Source organism: Hipposideros armiger, unplaced genomic scaffold, assembly GCF_001890085.2.
Source record: "Hipposideros armiger isolate ML-2016 unplaced genomic scaffold, ASM189008v1 scaffold_166, whole genome shotgun sequence".
Lineage (NCBI taxonomy): Eukaryota > Metazoa > Chordata > Mammalia > Chiroptera > Hipposideridae > Hipposideros > Hipposideros armiger.
This window is the reverse complement of record NW_017731516.1, coordinates 28,193-29,464: the sequence shown is the minus strand read 5'-3', so window position 1 is coordinate 29,464 and position 1,272 is coordinate 28,193.

Here is a 1,272-nt window from a genome sequence, read left to right as displayed (position 1 = left end):
ATAGGTGATCAGGGAGAAAGGAAACTAGTTACTTACAAAAGAACTCCCATAAGACAGTCAGATGATTTCTCAACAGAAACTTTGCAGGCAAGCAGAGATTGGCACGAAATAGCCAAAGTGATGAAAATGAAGGACTTATAAGCAAGACCACTCTACCCAGCAAAGCTATCATTTAAAGTTGAAGGAGAGATAAAGAGCTTCCAAGACAAGAAAAAGCTAAAGAAGTTCATCCTCTCCAAACCAGTATTATAAGGAATGTTAGAGGGACATTTTTAAGAACAAGAAAAGAAAACCATAAAAATATGAATCATAAAATGGCAATAACTATGTATCTATCAATAGTCACTGTAGAAGTAAATGGATTAAATGCTGCAATCAAAAGACATAAGTAGCTGACTGGATAAGAAAATGAGACCCTTACATATGCTGTCTATAAGAGATCCACTTTAGGTTGAAAGATATACACAAACTGAAAGTAAAGGAATGAAAAAAGATATTTCATGCAAATGAAAACAAACAAACAAAAAAGCTGAGGTATCAATACTTATATCAGACAAAATAGATTTTAAGACAAGGCTATAATAAGACACAAAGAGGGATATTACATAATGATAAAAGCATCAATACAACAAGAAAATATAGCCTTTGTAAATATTTATGCACTCAACATAAGAACACTTAAATATATAAACCAAATATTGACCAACATAAAGGAAGAGAGTGATAGTAACACAATCATAGTAGGGGACTTTAACACACCACTGGAACCAATAGATAGATCTTCCAGACAGAAAATCAGCAAGGAAACAGTGGCCTTAAATAACACATTAGACCAGATGGATTTTAATGATATTTTTAGAGCATTTCAACCCAAAGCAACAGAATATACATTACTTTCAAGTACACATAGAACATTTTCCAAGACAGACCGCATGTTAGGCCACAGAACAATTCTCAATAAATTTAAGGAGACTGAAATCCTATCAAGCACCTTCTCCGACCACAATTGTATGAAACTAGAAATCAATTACATGACAAAAACTGAAAAACACCAAGCACATAGAGACTAAATAACATGCTACTAAATAATGAATAGGTTAAAAATGAGAACAAGGAAGAAATCAAAATATACCTTGAAACAAATAAAAATGAGAACACAGCCCCAAATCTATGAAACACAGTGAAGCAGTCCCAAGAGGGAAATTCGTATCAATACAGGCCTACCTCAAGAAATGAGAAAAATCTCAAATAAAGCCTAAGTTTACACTTAAA